General features: G+C 49.4%; 1 long non-coding RNA gene across 2 annotated transcripts in view; it reads left to right on the top strand.

Annotated features, from left to right (window-relative positions):
* The window catches only part of LOC116149670 (uncharacterized), a 174,111-nt gene that overhangs the window by 13,218 nt on the left and 139,326 nt on the right, over positions 1-21,567 (top strand). For both annotated transcript variants that reach the window (XR_010378466.1, XR_010378465.1), the window contains exon 2: positions 3,545-3,623. This is a non-coding gene — a long non-coding RNA (uncharacterized LOC116149670). The remainder of the gene's footprint in view (positions 1-3,544; positions 3,624-21,567) is intronic.

Below are 21,567 nucleotides of genomic sequence, written 5' to 3'. Positions count from 1 at the left end.
TGCAAATGGCATTATGTTGTCAGTTTTTATGGCCGAATAGTATTCCATTGTATAAAATATACCACCTCTTCTTTATCCAGTCATCTGTTGATGGAAATTTAGGCTGTTTCCATGTCTTGGCTACTGTAAATAGTGCTGCTGTGAACATTGGGGTGCAGGTGTCTTTTTGAATTAGAGTTCCCTCCAGATACATGCCCAGGAGTAGGATTCCTGGGTCATAGGGTAAGTCTATCTTTAGTTTTTTGAGGAATCTCCATACTGTTTTCCACAGTGGCTGCACCACACTGAACCCCCACACACAGTGTAGGAGGGCTCCCTTTTCTCCACACCCTCTCCTCATTTATCGTTTGTGGGCTTTTTTTAATAATGGCCATTCTGACTGGTGTGAGGTGATCCCTCACTGTAGTTTGGATTTGCGTTTCTCTGATAATCAGCTACATTGAGCATTTTTTCATGTGCCTGTTGGCCATTTGTATGTCTTCACTGGGGGAATGTTTAGGTCTCCTGCCTGTTTTTGGATTGGGTCGTTTGTTTTTTTATTATTGAGTTGTGTGAACTGTTTGTATGTTCTAGAAATTAAGCCTTTGTTAGTCACATCTTTTACAAATACTTCCTCCCAGTCCGTAGGTTGTCTTTTCGTTTGTTTATGGTTTCCTTTGCTGTGCCAAAGCTTAAAAGTTTAATTAGGTCCCATTTGTTTATTTTTGCTTTTATTTCTATTTCCTGGGTAGACTGCCCTAGGAGAACATTGCTGTGATGTAGTCAGAAAATGTTTGGCCTGTGTTTTCTTCTAGGAAGTTTATAGTGTTTTGTCTTATGTTTAAGTCTCAGAGCCATTTTGAGTTACTTCTGTGTGTGCTGGGGAGGGCGTGTTCTACCGTCACTGACTGACCTGTGACTGTCCAGCTGTCCTGACACCACTGGAACATTTCTGATTTGTTCACTTGCTTTGTCTCTGCTGCGTCCACCCTGGTTTAAACAGTCATTACTTCCCTGTTTGATGTTTCATTTTAATGAAAGTCAGACCCCTGTTTCTGTCTGTAAGCCCCAGCGTGGTTTCGGAGCCACGTACACGTGTAAATTCATCTTCTGTCTCTCTTTTTCTGTTTGATGCACTGTTTTTTTATTTCTTCAGACACAGTAAGTGCTCACTGTCCATCCCCGCGGGCCTTCACGCAGGCGGCTTTTTGGTTTTTCCTCGGTGATTCTTTCCTCTTCTTGTCTCACCTTAATGTCCTCTCCCTTAGGGACCCTCCTCTCTCTCTTTTTTCCTATCACAGGGCCTGTTTCATTTATTACAGTGTCCACGGAACTTAATGTTTTTCTCTCTGTTTTCCCCCTGGATTCTGTGAAGGCATCGCCTCTCATTTACCACGGATCCCAGCATCTGGAACACAGTAGCTGCTCATTAAACATTTACTGAGCAAACAAGAGAACATAGGTGCTCAGTAATGCTTGGTATGTGACTGACTCATAGTCTTAGTTATGCTGAGCTCATTATTTATTGAGAGGGTGATAACGCCATTGAGTGTCTCAGCTTTTTCAGTGCCACGTGTGACAATTAATTATTTATGTTGTGGCCCTTCCCAAGGATTTCAGATTTTCCCACGAAGCAGTTATAGCGCATTTATGTTCAGGAAGCTAATTTTTATTAGACTAAATACACCACAGAGCTGCGGTTTTGCCCCACCAGACACAAAGGGAGCACAGATTTTTTTTCTTTTCTCTAAAACAAAAGCATTTCTGAACTCTTCTGAAATTCTGACATATTTTGGTCCAAAATATATCACTGATTCCCTTGGGCAAAAATAAATTGAAATGTCTTAGGACAAATTTTGCTTTCGGATTCACAAAATAAAGTACAATTGTTTGCAGGTATCTTTGGGAACTGTGGTTCATCTAAGGTTAGCTGGTTTTGAGACCTGAGATACATTGAAAAACAGAGCAAAATGTTCCCTTCCTTTGGCTGCGTGGGCCGGCCTTGAAGGACCGCGCTCCTGTGCGCACTGCTGTTAAACCGGTTAGACTTAATCTAATGATAAACTCCAGAGTCTTTTGTGCGTGTTGAGAAACATCTTCGCTTCTACGAAGCGGTAATGATCTCACCACTTACAAGAACCGAACAATTAAAAACATATCCATTGGGCAGAAGCGGCTGCATCTGTGTGCAAGTTGAGATAAGCTGAACATCGTTTGGTCGTATTTACAGAGGACTGTCATTCCGCACTCAGGTCCGTGGTTCTGTTTCCGGCGTGGCTCCCCGTCAGCGTTGTAAGGGGCGCTGAGCCTGTGGAAGGAACGTGTTTCTGGAACTCTTTTTCCTGCCGTCCTAACATGCAGCTATGCTTTTGAGACTTTGGGTCAAAGCGAGGTCTCCCATGATACCAAGTGATGCTGCGCAAGAACCTCTGGTTAGGCAGCAGCCCCCAGCAGCCACAGCTGCTCTGGGGAGCCCGGCGGGGCTCCAGCCTGCGGGCGGAGAGGGTGGACCAGGACGCCCAGGGCTCCGCAGACAAGGCTGGGGAAGCAGCCCCGTCTCCGCTTTCACGTAGACTTGTGATTCCTGTGGTTGTGAGGGTTTCTAAGTCACCTGCAGGCGGACTGAGTCAGGGTCCCCTGGGGCTCTGGTCTAGCAGGTGGCTTCCTGGAGCTCCCGCGGGAGATCTAGGCTGAGCGGGGTTTGGCGTGGGCTCGTGGGGGGGGGCGTGTTTTTATGAGCTGCCGGGTGATCTGGTGCGCTCCCAGGAACTGGGCTGGTGCCCATGCAGAGACACGTTCCCAAGGAACTCAAGGGAAGGTTCCAAAGTTCTGATCACCTCAGCTCTGCCCTCCAGCGGCCCCGCCAGCCCTGCCCTGGAAAAGTAGAAAAACCCAGGTTTCACGTCCGTGACAGGCACAGAGACAGAGAGGTGAGAGAGGAAATGACTTTGCCGTCCTCTAGTTGAAGGGAAAAGGGCCCAGAAAGTGCTTACGGGTTATAGATTTGTTACATGATTGTGATCAGCTCTGTGGGTCAGACCAGTCACATGGCTGTGTCTGTAAACCCAGTCACAGTCGGCTCTCCTGCAGAGGGAGAGCGAGATCCGCCTGTGGGCCTGTCCCTGTCTTCCTCCCTCACACGAGCCCTGTGGTGGTGTTCGTCCGCTTTGCAGGTGTAACGCCCAGTGCAATGTATTCAGAATGAGAGGATGGATTTTAACAAACTGTTGTCATCATCTTTTCTTTTTCCTAGAGAAGTTGTCCCTGGGTACATACGACCTCATTAGTCAGAATTTTTTCACAACCGCACCAATTTTTAGAAGCTAAGGTAGTGATTCTTAATTTTTTGGATCAAGGGTCCCTTTGAGAATCTGATGCGACCCTTGGAGCTATCCTACCAGACAGTTGAACTATTTATATGAGATCAAAGTTTCCCTAGATTTTTAGGGAACCTGCTAACATCCCAGAGCTCTGTGGGTCCGCAGTGCAGTTTAAAAGGTCCCGATCTTAGGTATGTGGCATCCATGCTAATTTACAATTTAATAAATGTTTATGTGTTTCCCAGGTGCCCGTGCAAGAGTGAGATTCACACACCGGGCGAGCAGACATTGAAAGGACAAAGGACCCGTCTCCCTGGAAGAGCCGTGAGTAATAGAAACGTCCCTGTTGAGTCCCTGGCGTGGTGGTTCACAGAGAGCCCTGACAGTGCCACTTTGGAAGAGGTGAACAGCCCGTTTAAACCCTGTGACGCAGCTTGACGGGTTGAATATTCTGATGTCAGGTGGAAGGTGGGTAAAAGCCAGAGCGTGTGGTGGGGGCGGTGTCGGCGCAGGAAGACGGGCTCGGCTGGAATCCCAGCTCGGCCTCCGGCAGCCGTGGGCGCCGCCCGCACGGTGGCCTCCGGGCTCCGTGTCCCCGTCTCTGAGGTGAGGACACTTGTGCTGTGAGGACTGCGATGTTGCGTGTGAAGGACTAGCTCACTGCTTGACACGAACCTGGTGTTTTACTGCGAGTAATGGGTGGTGGTGATGATTGTTGATTCATGAAGCTCACAGATGCGTCACTGATATGGGAGCTCCCAGAACACTCGGTCTAACCGGTCATTTTACAGATGATAAAACCAAATTCAATGTTAATTTAAATGACTTGCCCCGAGTGAAAGTCCGCGGAGATGTGACTGCAGGAGACTCTTCCCCGCCGATCACAAGCTAGGGGATGTTTGTTAAGCTCAGATATGTAGAATGCTTTTGATTTTTTCAAAACATTTTTTATTGAGTTATAGTCATTTTACAATGTTGTGTCAAATTCCAGTGTAGAGCACACTTTTTCCGTTATACATGAACATACGCTTTTGATTTTTAGTTAGCAGTACTAATAAATGCCAGAAGCCTGTGACTCCCAACTTTGCTCCTGTCTCCAGTGTGGCCTCTCAGTTTCCAAAAAAACGCTATTCTCTCCCCACCTTTTATTGTTTTTAAATGAGGATAATAGTGGTGACCTACCTGGCTGCCTGTGAACTAGGGGTAACATATGTGAGGCACTTGGCAAGGGTTAATCCTGAAATAACGATACTTATTGTCTTTGTTACCGGATTTATCACTACTTTGTAATGATTATTTCAGTAATTCTTTTCCTCAGAACTTCTTTAACGAAACAGCTAATTTTAAATGGTGTATTTTTATACGCAAAATTAAATTTAGCCAATGATACAAAGCATCATTAACTTAATTTCTTTGACCTTTCTTGATCTGTCTAGTTTATTTTAAAGGACCTTTTAATTTTATTTCTTCATGTAAGTCATCGCTGGCTGTAAATGCTAAACAAAATAATTTTAAACATGAATATATCCCCTAATTATAAAGTTGACATTTTGAAGGTTTTATTAAAGTATCTTATTTTCTTTCTCAGAAGCCTAATTAAAATGCTTTAATAATCCAGAGTTACAAGGAATGGAATAACTAGCATGACCCTTTTGAATTTATATAGATGCTTTGAAAATCCAGAAATTCTCACTGGAACAGAAGACGATACGGGTAAACCTTCTTTTGCTCATTCGTTGCCGGAAAGGTCTGCCTGGGAGCCACCTGGGGTCTGCCAGGTGGTCGGTGGCACGTGTGCAGAGACCACGAGGAGCACGCCTGCGGCTGAACGGGCCGAGCTGGCGGCCCGTTGTCGCGGGAGAGCGCGTGTCCGGTGCTCATGGGCGTGTCGGGAAGACACGTGGCCGAGCTCGGTGTCTGGCTGGGGGACTCGAGGGGCTGGGGTGCAGGGATCTGCTCTCTGTGGGAAGGTGTCAGACGCTGTGCATGTTCTGTGACTGTGCGTCTTGATAAATCTTACCTGTAGGGAGGGGAGGCTGGAACGCAGGTGAAGACCTGATTGCGAAGGGTCCAGCATCCGCAGGATTTGTCCGCGAGGTCCTTCATGGACGGTGTGCTCACATGAGAGACGGGTCACGGGAAACTCTCAGCAGAGGTTGTCCAGACCCAGCCTGCTCCCCGGAGCTTTTTCAGTCGAGATGGAGCGAAATTTTCACAAATCATCAACTACTGTCTCCTTTTTGCTTAAGAATTCTCCCCGCAGTTTTTCCCTCTCCTCTCGCGTTTCACTGCACACAGCAGGAAGGAGCCAGGCTGTGCCCAGGCACGTCGCTTCGCAGCTGCCTGTCGCGATCACGGCTGCGATTCCCACTCTCCGCACGGCCGGCGGGAGGCCCGGTGGCCGAGCGTCCCGCCTCTGCTCAGCCGGGATCAGCTCTGGCTTCCAGGCCTGCTGAGCCCTCATCAGCGCCTTTAGCCCCGCGCCTCGCCAGCCCTCTGCTGGCGTGAGACGTGTGCTCTTCAAGGATGGTGGAAGCTTTGCCTGCTGGGCCCGGACCTCCGGGGCCTCCCTGCCGTCTTCACAGCCGTGCTCCTGTCGACAGCCTGCTCAGAGCAACCTGGGCTTTGCTCTCACGCTCCTCAGCCTCTCCGGCCTCCACCCATCCCCAGCTCCAAAGCCAGGGCCGCGTTTCCCGGTGTCTCTGCCAGCGGCACCGCTGTCCCAGAGCCAGAGTCTCCCTTCGTTTTTGGCCTGCAGGGGGCTGGGGGTCAGACACATCTTCCCTCATCCCGTCCTGCTCTGCCCCTTCCAGTGCTGAGAACAACCACATCTGCTTGAGGGGAACTTGGGGACACCTACCAGTGGAAAGTCACCGTGATCTTCTGTTGCCAGTTCTCTGCCAATCAGCTAATAAATTTGGTGAATTCTGATCAGAATCTGAGGGCTCTTCTCTCGTGGGGGTGAGGGGGGCAGGAAGAGAAGTGAGAAGCTGGTTCCGAGATGGAGGCGAGAACGCAAACAGTGTCTGTAAAGAAAACCAGAGTTGGCAGCATGTTACTGTCTGACTTTAAAATGTTATAAATCTAAAAAGAATCAAGGCCGTCTGGCACTGGCGTAAAGATGGACGTGGGCCAGATCTGGGGTCCAGACTGACTGCACATGCGTGTCTGTTTCTATGCCACGCGAGTCAGGATCATGCAGTGGGTCACTGATGATCTCCTGAGCCAGCAGTGCTCAAAAACAAACAAAACACATGCATCTCACTTCACATTTCATACAAAAATTAACTCATGATGGATCGTAGACGTCAAGATGGCCAGTTGTGGAAGGCAACCTAGAAAACGCGTCCGTGGCCTTGCGCTGGGCAGGGGTGTTTCGGGTGGAACACAGAGAGCACGAGACCCACGGAGACGTGCTACATTGGGCTTCATCGAAAGGAGAAAACATTTGCTGTTTAAAACATCCTGCTAAGGAAATGAGACAAGCTACAGGTGGAGTGAAAACGTTTCGATAACCTGTATCCGTGGAGAACCTGAAGCTGGAGCATAAAAAGAACCCCTGCAAGTCACTAATAAGGAAACAAAAAACCCAGCTTACAAGTCGGTGAAATGTCTGAACAGACGTTTCACCAGAGAACAGGCGTGGAGGGAAACCCGCCCGTGGAAGCATGTCATCATGAGATCTTCGGGAAATGCGGATCAAAACCGCCCTGGGTACCATCACCTACGTTTTAGAGTGGCTGAAGTTCAAGAGCCTGAACATCCCCAGCGCCGGGAGGACATGGAGCGGCTGGGCTCCCTCCCTGTGGTCATGGGAGGAAGCCACTCGCCGCCTTGAGACGCGGTTTGGCAGCTCCTCTTACCGTTGAAACGCCGAGTGGGACACAGCGATGTCACTTACAGGCGTCCACCCCGAAGAAGGAAATAAACACATTTGCACACGAAGACAACCGTTTGAATGATGATGGCGTCTTTAGGGTAATAGCCCTGGGTTGGAAGCCACCCAGGGGTCCATCGGCAGGTGCATGGCTGAGCAGGTGACCCTCCACAGTGACAGGAACAAACTCTGACGCCTGGAACGAAGTGGGTGGATGTCAAGTGCGTGCACTCAGTGAAGGGAGCCGGACCAGGGAGGTTCTGTGCTCCCAGGTCACACGCTGTCACATCCGAGGGAGGGCCCAGCCTCAGGGACAGGAAGCAGAGCAGTGGTTTCCTGGGACCAGGCAGAGGACTGGCTGCAAAGGATGCGAGGCTGTTATTTGGGGTCATGGAAATACTCAGTGTCATAGTTGTGATGCTGGTTACACGGCACGTTTCTCACAGCTGGTTTATTTGCATATTTTAAATTGGGGAACAGCTATTGCACGTGAAGTATATCTCAATAAATCTGACCAGAAAAAGGACAGATATAAATATCTCATTCTCATTTGCCAGATATGTCTCTGAATTTACCCTCATTCCCATTTTTGTGTGCTAAATCTGTGACTTATATAGTGACTCAGTGTCTTGAAGTCAGACAGCGCAATGCCTCCAGCTTTTTCTTTTAAGAAATAGTTTGCATTCCCGAATGTATTTTAGAATCAGCTCATTCATTTCGGTAGCCACCCCTCCGCCCCGCCCTGCTATCGAAGCCGTCTGAGATTCTGATTGGAATTATGTTGAATCTGTGGATCAGTCGCTAGGAGCTTCCGTCACCCAACACACCACTCACGTATTCAGCCCAGGCAGAGTGAAATGTTCTTATTTATTCTTGGTGGAACATTTTAGCTGCGTAAACAGTTTGGGCAAAATCAAAGCACACCTTCGGCAGGTGACAGCCTCGTGTGTGTCTGGGGCAGAGCAGTTGGGGACCTGAGGGGCTCCGGGGCAGGTGTGCAGTTCCAGGGACGGCAGTCTGGTCCTATTTCCTGAGCATCCTTGCAGCTCAGTGTCTGAGCGCCTCTCCAGGAATAGTCCTGTCCTTGTGTTATTTAATTGTGTCTTTCCTCCTGGCTTTGTGACCAGGTCTGGGGTACACTCGATGGGAAAGCAGTGATGCAAGACTCCCACGGCTGACGCCCAGAGCAGCCCTGGGGCAGGCCTGGCTCCCCTCGGGGGAACTCGGCCCGGCTCTTCCTGTCCGTCCCGCAGCGCCACCCTCTGCCCCGCCGACTCGCCCCTGCAGGAGCCTCACTCTGGCGAGCCCTCTTTTTGGGCATCGCATGAAAGGAGGCTCCGAGGACCTCTCCCGCTCTGTGCCATCCTCGATGAAACCTGCGTGACATCAAGAATAGACCTGACTTTGAAAATGTCCAGGTTTGTTCTTCAATAAGAGGTGGATGTTAGAAACAGACGTTTTCTGATGTCCTTGGGCTCCAAGGTCTCCTGGGGAGAGGCCCAGACTCTCACACTGGGAACTGGGTCAGTGCGGGGATGGACCGTCGCCTGCCTGGCCCGGGCCCGCACGCAGGTGCTCTGTGGGTGGGGGTCAGAGGGAGGAAGGGCTCGCCTTGGACTTGAGGCGCTGCTGCGAATGAAAAGTAAGGTTCACAGGCGTGAGCATGTTCTGAAGGCACTCTGTAAACAGCAACTCCCGCCACTCATCTGCGATGAGCTTTTGATCCCATCTCTTCTTCTGACTTCTGAGGGCAGTCTGTGGATTCGTGCTCTGAGGTTAAAACTTTCATCAGCCCTGCAGCGCGCTCGGTCGTGTCCCCGAACCAGAGGACACCCAGGCCAGAAGCACCCAGCCAGCTCGTTGACAGCGCGTCTGCCCCCTCCCCCCCCCCCCCCCCCCCCGCACGTCGGAGCCGCGGGAAGAGGGCTGGCCGCGGCGCCTTCCTTTCAAGTTCCCTGGGAGAGTCTAGCTCGAGTCAGGGTGTAGAACCGTCGTCGCCACCTCAAAGGGTCACATGCCCAGGCTTGGGGTTTATGTTTCCTTTTCTGTCTGTAACCCTCTGCTGGCGGCCACCTCCCACAGCTCATAAACCTTGTGTAACCGTGAACCTCTCTGTCTGCCCCAAAGCCGTGCCAGGGTCCCGCCAAATAACACGTGGGGTTTAGGTTTTAAGTGAATTATTACAAATACTCGGGGCCAGGCCTTGAAGAGGTAGAAGCTGCATTTCTCTGCACCTCCCCGAACTGCGGGCGTGACGTCCCAGGCGCGTGCTGCCCCTTCCCGGCGCCACCGCGGGGGGGGGGGGGGGGGGGCGCTGGGGCCCGGGCTCGTTTCCCTTCTGTGGCACAGCGGATGTCTACGCTGGGACAGCGCTCGCCTGCCAAAGTCAGCTCTCATAGAATATGTGCTACATTATCAAGAGTAAAGAATCCAAAACTTAAAAAATAAATGCACTTACGTTTATTAAGAAGAAAGCTCGATTATCTAACAAACGATCCGCCTGCAACATCCCGTTTGCTCCAGGCACCACCCTCCTCGGGGCTCTGGGTTGCAGTGGAAACCTCCTCTGGGCGATTCCCCGCCCCCTTCCTTCGGATCTCCCGTCCTCCCGGCCTCCTTCCTTCAGGACCTGCAGGGAAAGCCCGCGTTCTCCCGGAGCTGCTGTCCTCTGTCCCCTGTCCTCCCCTCGTGTGTACACATCATGCTGCGAGTGCCACAGACTCAAACGGGCTTAGACAAGAAAGGGAACCCATGACCCAATGACTTACCTGGAGGAGGAGTTAGAAAGAACCCTCAAAAACCCAGAATCAAGACTTTACCCCCCGTCCCGCCCCGCCAGCAGTGACGGGGGAATACTTCAGTCCACTCGTGGCTGTCATATTGCAGTGGCTTCTGGTCTCTCCCTTTTCCAGACCACCCTGCCCACAACCACCAGATTGGACACATGAGGAACCGGGGCGCAGAGTGTCTGGGCTGCGTGGCTGAGGGCAGACAGCCTGTGAGCACAGGGGCCAGGGCTCGGGGGCCAGGTCTGTGCTTCCACCTCTGCATGGCTTCCTTTCCAGATGTCCTCTCCCTTCAAAGCCAAGTAGAGGCCACCTGTCTGTCCCCTGTGGGCTCCCAGAGGGCTGCACCATTTCGTCACCTCCTCGGAGGCTTCCCCTTCTGCCCCGGGTTGTAGGGACCGGGGAGGGTGGGGTGGGCGTGTGTGACTGCTGACTGGCACGGAGACTGCAGCCCTCGTTAGGAATTCATGTGCGGAAAACTGCTATATGCAAACCACTAAATGCAAAATAGACAACAAGGACCTCCGTACAGCACAGGGAGCTGTATTCAATGGCTCGTAGTAACCTAACCAGGAAAAGAACCCGAGCAGGAAGATCTGTACAGTGTAACTGAATCACTGAGCTATGCATGCACTGGAAGCTAACACAGCCTTGTAAATCAACTCTACTTCAATAAAAAATTAAAAAAAAAAAGAAAGAAAACCGGTGGCCACTTAGACCGCTGCCCTGGGCCCTGGGCTGAACAGCTGGGGCGCGGAGCGTGAACAGAGTGGCTCATGTCAGGTGGCGGGGTCAGCGCCCGGCATTCATGGGTTATGGCCGCCAGGTGTCAGGTGGCTGGCTTGGAGGAGGAGCAGGTGCGCCAGGTGTGCCAGGTGCAGACTGGAATGCGACGTGGGAAGCAGCTTAGGCCAGCGCGGCCGGCAGGCGGGACCACGAGGGACCTGTGAGGACAGGTGCTGAAGTGAGAGTCCCCGGTCAGGGGCTGACAGAACCGCCTCGTGGGGGCCCGAGCGGCGTGAGGGTAAGAAATGACGGAAGTCCCAGTCGCGGGGGCCTGCGCTGTGTGCTCAGGTGTCTTGCTTATACGGAGATGCTGGGTGGTGACTTCATCAGATTCCCCTCCAGACAGGTGTTTGGACAGCTGTTTAATAAGTGCTTGCAGGCATCCAACATGAGGGGCAGGTAAAGAAATCAGAAAAAAAAAGAGAATGAAGACAAGTGAGGGGAGGGGGAGGTCTGTGAGGCAGGTGGAGCCACGGCAGCCCAGAGGGGGCAGGAGGTGCGAGCGCTGCGGCCGAGTGAAGGCGATGCCCTCCCCGGGGCGGCCCTCGCTGTGTGCAGCACCGCCTCTCGGGCGGTTAGATGCAGGACAGTTTCTGCGTCTCGTGTCGGGAAGGACTGGGCTTGGAAGGGGTGCCGTGTGTTTGGAGACGCGGGCCTTGAGTGGCAGGAAGCGTGTAACTGTTCGGTGACAGAAGTAGAAGAGGCCGGCGGTGGCGGGGGACGGGGAGCCATGACAGTGGGTAGTCCGGGGGTCTGGCCCGGAAATGGAAACTTAACTGCTGGGACATTTTCTGTCTCATCCTGGGCGGTGTATCTGTAACCTTGGCTGCCGTCTGTCACGTAGACGTGTGCGCACCCCGGGCTCACCAGGCTGCGTGTGAACACGGACACCACCCGCGGGGCCGTGGCACGGGAGCACGTGCGCGCCCCCAGGCCCCTTCTCCCCGCAGTGCAGACGCGCGGCCTGGGCTCATGCTGCTTCCCGCCTGCAGGTGGCGCTGTGGACTCACGGTCCAGCCCTGCATGCGGTCCACGCAGCCGGCCGGTCCACACCGCCTGCACGCCCGGTGCGTGCACGCCGGCAAGGTCCCATGTTGTAGCACGGTGAGGGCGGCACTGATGTGTCAGTGACACTTTTATTTGGGTCGAGGGGAAAGCCACAGATGTGGAATACAATTTCAGGTGGAGAAATGTCTGGATTTTTGGTAACGACCCCCCCTCCCACAACTGTAGAATTCTCGCAGGATGTTTTACACACAGCAACGTTCCTGGGTTCGGTTTTCCAGTTTCTTATTTTCCCCAGTTATATGTAACCAGTGTTTGTGTTTTTAGGTTCAAAATCAAGGTGAGCCTCCCGTGGGCCGAGGGTGGGGCCGTCTGCTCCCTGCTGGCCGTCATCCCAGGGACCCAGGGACAGGACGCTCTCTGGTTGTCAGCAGTCACCCAGTGAGGACACAGGAGACCCCTAGTCGGAGTCTCTGTTTGCCTGTTCGTGTCCTTGGGCGGCTCTCCCCACGAACCTGTCTGGTGGTGCGGCACCCGCTCCGTTTTCCTTCAGGTGACGGGGCTCCGAATTTGGAGCTGTTCACTGAGGCAGCTGAGGAAGTAGAGATGTTCTGTTAATCCGGTTACACATTTCTGAGCACGTGTGAGACAGACAGAGGAGGAGAGGGACACGCAGCTGCAGAACGTTACAGGTGGTCGTTACCCAGCGGTGGGATTGACGAGTTTATTTAATGCACTTTTCTGTATTGTTTGAATTTTCTTCACGTAAGATGTCTTTTTTTTTTGCAAAAAAAGATATCTTTATTTTTTTTTTACATTTTTTATTGAGTTATAGTCATTTAACAATGCTGTGTCAAATTCCAGTTTAGAGCACAATTTTTAGTTATACATGAACATACATATATTCATTGTCACATTTTTTTTCATTGTGAGCTATCACGAGATCTTGTATATATTTCCCTGTGCTATACAGTATAATCTTATTTATCTATTCTACATTTTGAAATCCAAGTCTGTCCCTTCCCACCCCCCACCCCTTGGCAACCACAAGTTTGTATTCTATGTCTATGAGTCTGTTTCTGTATTGTATTTATGTTTTGTTTTTTTTTTTTTTAGATTTCACATATGAGCGATCTCATATGGTATTTTTCTTTCTCTTTCTGGCTTACTTCACTTAGAATGACATTCTCCAGGAACATCCATGCTGCTGCAAATGGCGTTATGTTGTCAGTTTTTATGGATGAATACTATTCCATTGTATAAACATACCACCTCTTCTTTATCCAGTCATCTGTTGATGGACATTTCCACGTCTTGGCTACTGTAAATAATACTGCTATGAACATTGGGGTGCAGGTGTCATCCTGAAGCAGGGTTCCTTCTGGATATAAGCCCAGGAGCGGGATTGCTGGGTCATATGGTAAGTCTATTCCTAGTCTTTTGAGGAATCTCCATACTGTTTTCCACAGTGGCTGCACCATAACTGCATTCCCACCAGCAGTGTAGGAGACTTCCCTTTTCTCCACAGCCTCTCCAGCCTTTGTCGTTTGTGGACTTTTGAATGATGGCCATTCTGACTGGTATGAGGTGATACCTCATTGTAGTTTTGATTTGCATTTCTCTGATAATTAGTGATATTGAGCATTTTTTCATGTGCCTATTGATCATTTGTATTTCTTCCTTGGAGAATTGCTTGCTTAGGTCTTCTGCCGATTTTTGGATGGGGTTGTTTGTTTCTTTCTTGTTAAGTCGTATAAGCTGCTTATATATTCTGGAGATCACGCCTTTGTCGGTTTCATTTGCAAAAATTTTCTCCCATTCCATAGGTTGTCGTTTTGTTTTGCTTATGGTTCCTTTGCTGTGCAGAAGCTTGTAAGTTTCATTAGGTCCCATTTGTTTATTCTTGCTTTCATTTCTATTGCTTGGGTAGACTGCCCTAGGAAAGCATTTTTGAGATGTATGTTAGATAATGTTTTGCCTATGTTTTCTTCTAGGAGGTTAATTGTATCTTGTCTTATATTTAATCTTTGATCCATTTTGAGTTTATTTTTGTGTCTGGTGTAAGGGAGTGTTCTAGCTTCATTGACTTACAGGCTGCTGTCCAGTTTTCCCAACACCATTTGCTGAAGAGACTGTCTTTATTCCATTGTATATTCTCACCACCTTTGTCGAAATTAGTTGACCAAAGTTTGTGGATTCATTTCTGAGCTCTCTATTCTGTTCCATTGGTCTGTATATCTGTTTTTGTACCAATACCATGCTGTCTTGGTTACTGTAGCTCTATAGTATTGTCTGAAGTCTGGGAGAGTTATTCCTCCAGCCTCTTTCTTTCTCTTCAGTAATGCTTTGGCAATTCTAGGTCTTTGATGGCTCCATATGAAATTTATTATGATTTGTTCTAGTTCTGTGAAATATGTCCTGGGTAACTTGATAGGGATTGCATTAAATCTGTAGATTGCCTTGGGCAGTGTGACCATTTTAACAACATTGATTCTTCCAATCCAGGAGCATAGGATATCTTTCCATTTTTTTTAAGTCTTCTTTAATTTCCTTCATCAATGGTTTATAGTTTTCTGTGTATAATTCTTTCACCTCCTTGGTTAGATTTATTCCCAGATATTTTATTACTTTGGGTGCTATTTTAAAGGGGATTGTTTCTTTACTTTCTTTTTCTATTGATTCATCGTTAGTGTAAAGAAATGCAACTGATTTTTGAACATTAATCTTATAACATGCTACCTTGCTGAATTCTTCGATCAGCTCTAGTAGTTTTTGTGTGGACCTTTTAGGGTTTTCTATATATAGTATCATGTCATCTGCATATAGTGACACTTTTAGCTTTTCTTTTCAAGATGTCATTTTTAACAGCTTTATTCAAGTATAATTTACATACCATAAAATTTACCCATTTAAAGCAGTATGTAATTTTTACAAAAGCCTTAACACCATTAAAAATCATGGGCAAGGCAGGTCAGATAAAAAATAAAGGGCTTCACTGAACACGCCTTTCCTGTTCGTCTCCTGGTGGGGGGGAGTGATACGTGTGGAGAATTTTAAAAGATTTTTTGGATGAAGGTGGCATATAAGCTCAACCGACAATTTTTTTTAAAGCAGCATTTTCTCTAAAATTGCTCTTTCTCAGTCCTCTGGGAATCACACTGTACCAAGAACAGTTCACCCCACTTTTGTTTCAATAAAGCAGGTTGTGCAATTCAACAATTTCAGCATTTTCTGGAATGAGGTGGAACTTTTGCATTTCCAACCTTAAGCTTTTTCAAAGATTCCAGAAGTTTCAAGATTACAGCCTTGGGTTGGAAAACTCCCAAGAGCAATTTCCTATGAAATTGTACTGTTTCTATTTCAGGAGAGAAACAATGACCACATAGTGGAATTGGATGATTTCCTGTTCAGTAACCAGGCGCACACTGAAAGTAAAAGCATCATTTCACAAACACATTCAAACTATTCAAATGATACCTTTTGAAAGACAAGTGGAAAAGTAATTGAGGAAAACACTTTATGCTGTACATTTTTTTTGTTTGTTTTCTTTTTAGTTAATGGTAGCATCATGGGAAGAATTTCCCATCCAAAATGAAAACCCAGTGTCATACATTTATGTCATATTCTCAATTCCATGCAAGTGGGAAGATTTGCCTAATGGTTGAGAGTCATGACAGTCTTTGAAAAGCCCAGAGAAGGTGTAATTGACTTATGTTAGTTCAGGTGTAGAGCATAGCGATTCAATATTCTTACACATGACAAAATGATCACCACAATAAAGATAAATCTTGTTACCATCTATCACCGTACAAAGATGTTAAAATGTAATTTATTGTATTTCCCACACTGTACACTTCTTACCCATGGCTCATCCATTTTATAACTGGAAGTCTATCTCTTAATCTTCCTCACCTACTTCTCTCACCCCTCACCACCCTCTGCTCTCCCAATAATCTGTTTGTTCTCTGTATCTATGACTGTTTGTTTAGTTGTGTTTGTTCATTTGTTTTGTTTTTCAGATTCTACATGTAAGTGAAATCAAATAGTATTTGCCTTTCTTTGTCTGACTTACTTCACTTAGCATATAATACACTTTAGATTTATCCACACTGTTGCAAATGGCAAGGTTTTATTACTTTACATGGCTGGATAATATTCCACCACTCTTTTTTATCCATTCATCTATTGATGGACACTTAAGTTGCTTCTAGATCTTGACTATTCTAAATAATGCTGTAGTGAACATAGGGGTGCATACATATTTTCCATTAGTGTTTGCATTTTCTTCAAAAAAATACCCAGAAGTGAGATTGCTGGATTGTATGGTAGTTCTATTTTTAATTTTTTGAGGAACTTCCATGCTGTTTTCCACAGTGGCTGCACCAATTTACAATACTATCAACAGTGCACATGGGTTCCTTTTCGCCCACATCCTTGCCAATATTTGTTAATTGTTGTCTCTTCGATGACTGCCATTCTGACAGGTGTGAGGTGATACCTCATATTACCCGGAAACAGTGACAGTTTTACTGCTTCCTTTCTGATCTGGATTTCTTTTATTTCTTTTTCTGGTCTGATTGCTGTTGCTCGGACTTTTAGTACTATGCTGAATAGGAGTGGTGAGAGTGGGCACTCTTGTTTTGGTCGTGATCTCAGGGAAGTGCTTCAGTTTGACCATTAAGCATGGTGTTAGCTGTGGGCCTGTCATCCATGCCTTTGTTATGCTGAGCTGTGTTATACCGACTTTGCTGAGGGTTTTTATCATGAACGGACGCTGAATTTTGTCAGGTGCTTTTTCTGAAATTATTGAGATGATCACATGATGTTTGTTCTTCAGCTTGTTCTTATGGTGTTTCACGTTGACTGATATGCAGGTATTGAACCATCTAAGGAGGGTTTTTTAAAAGTTTATATCGTAGTAGTTTAAATGTTTTGCCTTTTTAGAGGAAAAACGGCCCCCGTCAATCCAATTCTCCATGACGTGTCAGCCATTTACACGTTATTTCCGAGTTCTAAGACGTGTTTCTCAGCAGGAAGAGCTTGAAGTTGATAATAGCTACCGCTCCTCGTGTGTCTGGAATGTGTGGCGTTGTGCTGTGCGCTTTGCGCTTCTCTCTCTTCATTGCAGGAAAGCGTAACGTTTCAGAGGAATGAAAGAAATTGTATGTCACGTCAGGGGTCGTATAGAAGACATACAGGAATATGATTTTATTTATAACAACGTCACGCAGCAGATGCTGTAACTCTAGTCGTAACCTGGGATTTGGGACTCACGAGGAAGCTGGGTGACACGTGCCCGTGCAGTGCCGGTCACTAGAGGTCACTCGAGGTGGCCCCACGTGCGCTGGGGCTTGGACCTCGTGCTGCTCCGCAGCCCCGGTGGGTCTCACGCTCGCCCTTACCCTGTGTGCCCGAGGGTCTGAGCTTGGCGGCGATGCCGTCACGAATGTATGATCTCGGAGGTTTTCCTTTTCCGGCCTTTATTTTCATCTGTGCAACATCAGAGACTTCTGATTTCTTTCTGGGATTAAAAAAAACAATCGAGCCTGGCCTAGTCAGTCTTACGTTAACTTCCCTTCCTCTGCTAGGACTCCCCTTGGCCCGGGGACCCCCTATGCAGAGCCGGGGAGGCCACGCGCACCCACCTTGCGCGTGGCCGCGGGGCCCCCGGGAGCGCTGGACCGCCGGCGCGGGGCGGGCGGGCGGGCGGGCGGGGGGCGCCGGCTTGCGTTTTCTCGGGAGCGCGGCAGCGAGGCCTGGAAGGGGCGTCAGGCATCGCCACATTCCACCCTTGCGTTTCTTTTTTGCCCTGTTTTGCGTTTTGGCTGATACAGTGAAGAACTGGATACCTTAACTGATTTTCTCAATGGTCACGAGGCACGTCCGCGGCAGAGCAGAACTGGACCCCGGGAGCGTGGACCGCCAGCCAGTCACTTCCCGGGACGCCTCGGGTGCCAGGCTGGCGCACTGCACGCACAACCGATAAGGAGAAACTTCTACTTTTTAAAATGCACTTTTATGGTTGTTGTTATGAGAAACTAGTGAAGTAATGGACAAATAATGTGGCTACTTCACAGCTCTGTCCTGTCGTGTATAAGAATATTTTAAATGTGCATCGCTCACGCGTGCTCGCACCCTGACCGGCTCTATGCTTCCCGTTTCCTTAGGCACATCAAGGTGTTCAGTACCCTCCTCTCACACCGTGCCTTTCCCACACAGCAGAGCACAAAGCCAGGTTTTTATAAATATGGAACACTTTAAATGATCACTAACATAATTATCTTTTCCTTGTGGTGAAGCCTGGTCTCATAAAAGGACACCACTCCCAGGTGATTTCCTCTCTAGATAATGACACTGAATCAGGCAATAAATTTGAATATTTCCCACAAAAAAAATCATTAAATAAGGAGGACATCGATTATGTTCTCTGTAAAGCCAGTCCCAGTCGAAGAGAAATACACGTCTTATTTGTTCAATGAGAATGGACTTACCTGGTGGTCCGCTCTGGTTTCTCAGTGGGTCCTTTAACACCAGAGCTCGCTGGCCAGTGTCTCTGCTGCTTGAGTGACTGTTCTCGTTCACACACGTCTCATCTCGTTTGTAACTGTTCACACAGACTGGACGTAACGGCAGTGAAAGCAGAGGCCCCGGACGCAGAGAGGAAATGTCTCTTCTGCAGAGAAGGGCTTTCGTTTGTTTGTTTTCCTCCCTTGAAGGTTTTCTCCTGGTCTTTGGTTTTCTGCAGTTTTCACGTGTCATGTTCAGATGTGTGGGGGTTTCTTGTTTGCTTTTTGCTTTTGATATTTATCCTGCTTGGTGTCCTTTGAGCATTTGGGATCCGTGGCTTAATCCAGGCACACTTTGGAGTGTTGCGGGTTCAGCTCCAGACCATCACAGTAAAGTGGACGTCGTAATAAGGTGAGCCAGACTTAAACTGCTTCTATTTCTTGGCTGTTGTGAACGGTGCTGCAGTGATCACGGGGAACAGAAATCTCTGGGAGATGCTGATTTTACTTCCTTCGCGTATACACCCAGAAGTGGGATTTCTGGATCACATGGTGGTTCTATTTTTAATTTCTTGAGTAACCTCCATATTGTCTTCCATAATGTCTGTGCCAGTTTACATTCCCACCAACAGAGCACGGGGCTCCCCTTTCTCCACACCCTCACCACACTTGTTACTTGTCGGCTTTTGGTAACAGCCAGTCTGACAGGTTCGAGCTGACACTCAGTGATCTGTGCTTCCCTGGTAATTAGTGATGCTGAGCATCTTTTCATGTACCTGTTGCCCACGGACGTGTCTTCTTTGGAAGAATGTCCACTCCCTTCATTTGCTCGAATCTCTGTGCGTTATTTACTGAGTTGGCCTTTCAGCACGTGACATTTGCTGTTGCTGCGACTAAGCTCTTGGTTCCCGCTTCCTGATGAACTCAGGCCCCAGCTGCTACTGTCCCGCGTGGGCAGCTCCTCCGCCATCTCCCTCCTTCCTCGTTGTCCTCCGTTTCTCCAAAAGTTCCTGATCGCCCTGGGGCTGAGATGTCACCTTTACGTTAGCCTTCATTGTACGTAGTCGCCGTTCATTTTTATATCTTCCTGTGTTTATCCTAAAAACTCAGTATTAAAATTACTAATGACATTGTTTCTTGTATTTCTTTTCCACAAAAAAGAACCATCAAGTCTTATTTCAACATTTCTTCTTTCAAACCGGCTTCGTGTTCCAGAATTTCCATTTCTGTTTATGAAACATTCCACACTGAGCCCTGGCGCCATCCTTTCTTTCTCGTCTCTTCCGTCGTCTGCACTGGCCTTCCTCCCGCCCCCTCTCCCCCCGACGGGGCCTCCCTGCATGATGTGACACCTGCAGCTGCCACGCGGGGGCTTTCTGTGCTGTTGCTTCTCCTCCTGGGCCACTCTTCGCGTCTCTGTCGGGTTCACCTCAGCCACTTTCTCCCTCGTTTGCAACCAGCTGCTCTGTGCCCCCTCCGGGAGGAAACCAGACGCCCCCGTTCTCAAGGTGCCGGTCCGCTGACCCGTCAGTCATCTCCTTTCTCTCCCCGGTGCACGCCACCTTGAGTGAGGCTGGTTTTCCCTGTCACTTGGGCTGTCTTCCCGTCACTGGTCTCTCTCACGTTCCCTCCCGTGAGCGTTCACGACGGAAAAGAAGCCGTTCTACCGCGTTCCGCCCCAGTGCCAGTGCAGGGCGACCTGTCGCTGCGAACCAGCCGCACCACCCAGCTGCAGCCGACGGGCGGCGTGTCCCGCCCGCTGTCGCCCTGCGCCGTCTCGCGGGCGGACGCGGTCCTCGCGGTGCGCGGCCGGGGTCTCAGGCAGCCGCGCGCTCACCGGGGGCGGGGCCCCGGGTCCCCCCGCAGCAGCGCGCGCGGCCCGCGCCTCGGGCTTCCGTGACCCCGCGGGGGCGCTCGCTCCTCTAGCAGCGAAGTTGGCCCTTGTTCTCGCTCCTGCGCCGCCGACCAAACCCAAACGAGACACGCTGTAGGGCGGGCAGGAGCGGCGCTGAGAAACGCCTCTGCAGTGCAGACGGGTGGGGAGCCCAGCGTGCCCAACAGGACAGCCTGCGAAGCCAGCGGGCGTCAAAGCCCAAATGACGCTTCTCCGGGTTTTGTGCTCGACGGTGAAGGCGTCGGGTGGAGAAGGAAGCAGCCCTTGGCCGTTAGCCGTTCGTTTCCGGGGACTCAGGGGGTGCCGTCGTTGGCGTGTGGCAGACCAGGGGCGGCGGTCACAGCGCGCGGGGCGGCGGTCCCCTCGGTTCTCCCCGTAAGGCTCGGTGGAAGCTGGCCACCAGGCAGGGCAGAGGACCAGTTCGTGGGAAGTTGTCCCTGGAGGAAACACACAAAGAGCAGCGGCACGGATAACTGTATCAGCGCTCACCTGCGATGCGCTGCGCCAGGCTCCCACGATGAGTATTATTTTGCACTAACCTTTCGGAAACAGCAAAGCCGCTGCTCCAGCAAAGCAGCTCGGACCAAGTCTTCGAAGCCGCGCGCGAGGCGCAGCCAAGTCCACGTCGGGTGGCGCCTCCGCTCCCCGAGCAGCACCGTGTGTGACCTACGTGGGCTGCTGGCCCTGGGCTCGTCCCGGTGCGGTCGCAGCGCTCGGCCCGCTACACAAGCAACCTTTGCTCCAGGACGTGCTCTACTGTACTCCAGCGCTTCGCGGGTGCACTGTGGGAGCGTATTTACTGGGGCAGACCAGTGGGTTTCCACGGGAGCTTTTTTAAGAATCACTGGGAGAATTCGTGAAAAATAACAATGACCGTGTCCCCCACCCCCACCAACTTACATCAGAGTCTCTCAGACTGAGTGTCTCGCATCCACATTAAAAAAGAAGTTCTCGGCTCATCCTGTGCTAACTTATCCCTCTCCCCTCCCCCCCGGTAACCATAAGTGTGTTTTCTGTGTCTGTGAGTCTGTTTCTCTTTTCTAAATAAGTTCATCTGCGTTGTGTTTTAGAAATGAATGCAACACTGTAAATCAACTGTATACTTCAATTAAAAGAGATAAAATCAGCCATAATTCCAAATATTAACACTGTAATGCACTTGCAACCAGTGTGTGTATTTGCATATATATGAATATGTATATATATACTTATAAACTTTGAAAAATAAAGGTTCCCCAAGCCAAGTTGTAATGCTCACCCAGAATGGAGACTTAGTCATGAAAGGTCACACTGGAGTGAAGGGACTTCCTAATGTTGCTCTAGTTATTTTTGTAGTTTTTCTTCAAAGAGAGAAAAGGGCAGGAAATGCTAATACAAAATAAAAGCCGGATAATTAGAGCTTTTTGATCATCAG

Source organism: Camelus dromedarius, chromosome 30 (genome assembly GCF_036321535.1).
Source record: "Camelus dromedarius isolate mCamDro1 chromosome 30, mCamDro1.pat, whole genome shotgun sequence".
NCBI classification, from domain to species: Eukaryota; Metazoa; Chordata; class Mammalia; order Artiodactyla; family Camelidae; genus Camelus; species Camelus dromedarius.
This window is presented reverse-complemented; position numbering and strand designations above follow the sequence as displayed.